Below are 2,588 nucleotides of genomic sequence, written 5' to 3'. Positions count from 1 at the left end.
AGCTCCAGGGGAAGCTTTCTCTTTTTGTTGGTTCTGAAGGAATGTCCTTGTCTCTCTTTAGCACCTGTGGACTCTGTGTACTTGGAGATCTGCATGTGTCTAGGCATCAGTCTTCCTCTCGACCTAGGATGTTCTCGTGTTCTCAGCACAAGGACCCTGGGTCCAAAGGACGCAGTCTACTCCCAGCTGTTTGCTTGGTGTTAGTCAAGCCCCCCTCTCTGTTGACCCTTGCTCCTTTTATCTCTTGTAATCTACAAGCCACACCCTAGGGAAAGTCCCCTGACATAGTCTGTGACCCGAGTGTGTGTGTAGCATCCCACCCGAATCCCTTTACAACTGATTGGCTGATACATCACGGGAGATGATCCCATTACAACGTAACTACCAAATTACATCATTATGGAACTGCTGCTGAGAATCATGGCCCAGGCAAGTTGATACATATTTTGTGGGGAACACAATTCAATCCATGGTAACTCCCTCATGGTAGATTTTGGGCATCTCATGACCAGTTGGCTGGGGGCCTTTTTGGCACCCCTCACATACCAGCATATAGGCAGCCATCTGTTTGTGCCCATGCATGTACCAGCTCTGGGTAGGCAGACCACATTTTCACTCTTTCTGGATTCCAAATAAATAAGCCAGTCTCACTCTTCTGTCTCTAAGGAACCCCAGTATTTTAAAAACAGCTCCTTGTATTACAGCAGTTTCAGTTCTGTCTGGAGAATTGAGCCATCGGTCTTGCCAGCTGTCCAGTAGTACAGGGAGCGGCATCTTCTGGCTCAGAGGAAGTAGGATCTCAGAAGGGCTCACCATACAGCAGGACAAAGCCCAAACACACCCGCCACTCCCCTTAGCCAGTTCCACTCGCTCCAGCTGTGGTAAATTGAAAAGGGAGCAGTGACTTTCTTTGTTTTTGTGCTAAAGAAAAAGAGAAACAGATTTTTTTGCTTTCTGCAAAAAGCAGAGTGAGTCAGAGACTGAACCTGCCTTGTGGTCCAGAGATAGAATAGGAATACAGGTAGTCCCTGAGTTATGAGCTTTGACTTCCTTACAACCTGTACTTTCAAACCAACCCCCATAAATCCTATTATGTTAAAAAATTGGAGGCATGTACAATGGTTTACAATGACAAACGGGAGCTAAATTTGTCATGTGCATTAAACTTTATTACTATATTACTGCGTTGTTGTTAAGTGCCATTGAGTCGGTTCCAACCCACAGCGACCCTCCTAGAGTTCCCAAGGAGTGGCTGGTGGGTTTGAGCTGCTGACATTGCAGTTCAAACTGACCTTGAGGTCCAGTGCTTAACCTCCAGCGCCACACCAGGACTCATATTGTTCTTGTTAAGGGCTGTCGAGTCGGTTCCAACTCATAGTGACCCTGTATAGGGTTTCCAAATAGCAGCTAGTGGGTTTGAACCACTGATCTCATGGTTAGTCGTTCAATGCTTATCCTATACCACCAACCAGGACTGTAATATTATGTTAAAGATGTTTTAGTATGTCTGGAAGTATTACTTTAAAATTTTTATGCATAGAAGGTACGCTGTTGTTGTTAAATGCTGTTGAGTCAGTTCCGATTTATAGAGATCTGGATAGGGTTACCAAGAAGCGGTTGGTGAGCTTGAACTGTCAACTTTGCGGTTCAAACCGACCTTGCAGTCCAGCACATTAATCTGCAGCACCACATCAGGACTCCAAGAAGGCACACCATAAACTATACATTAAGGAAAGCATTTGACTAACTGATGTTAGATATAAATTGTACTGAATTGTTCTGACGTATATGCAGATTCAATTTAAAGACAGATTCAGGAATGGAATTTATTCACAATCCGGGAACTGCCTCTTCATTGTTGGCAGCAAACAGAAAGCTGAGTCCAGCAATATCTGTGTGTGAGTGTGCAGACAGTTTGCAAACATAAAAATTTCAATTTATAGATATGTTTGAACTTTTAGAAATAAAATAAAAATTCAAAAATACTTTTAACTTAGTCATCAGAGGGGATTTCTGCTTCTCTTGCTAATCTGAGAGAAATGCCAGTTTATATCTAGGCACACATACATGCTTTAAACGTATGGAGGAATATTTTCCTTCAACCTGTGTCCTTATTTCCAGAAAACTAGGCTCATCACACAAGCAGGCCCTCACAGTAATGACTTGTGTCACTTCGTTTCTGTATAGCTCTCACGCTGCAATACAAAGGCTATTACTGTTGATTTACATTTCTAGTATGGCAGCAGCAGGCCAGGGGATGGCCCAGAATCCACAGCGAGCTATAGGCTTGTCCAGGAGAGCCCATCCACAGAATGTTCTAGTCAGAGAAGACTTGCGGAAGCATTTCCATCTGCCCCCAGTAGCATTCAGACCAGAGGAGGCTGGTCTTCAGGCAGGCAGAGAGGAGAGGGGTGTAGGTTTCTCCCTAGGACATAATAGTCAGTCATTTGCCTGAGAATCTTTTGTTGCTGTGCAAAGCCATTATCTGAGTAGCCTGGAACATGGAAATAAAACGTACAGTCTTGGGAATAAAGGGGATCACCATCTTCACCAAAGATAAATAGGGAAATAAGAACAGCTATAGGGTA

Source organism: Chrysochloris asiatica, unplaced genomic scaffold (genome assembly GCF_000296735.1).
Source record: "Chrysochloris asiatica unplaced genomic scaffold, ChrAsi1.0 scaffold00179, whole genome shotgun sequence".
NCBI classification, from domain to species: domain Eukaryota; kingdom Metazoa; phylum Chordata; class Mammalia; order Afrosoricida; family Chrysochloridae; genus Chrysochloris; species Chrysochloris asiatica.
This window is presented reverse-complemented; position numbering follows the sequence as displayed.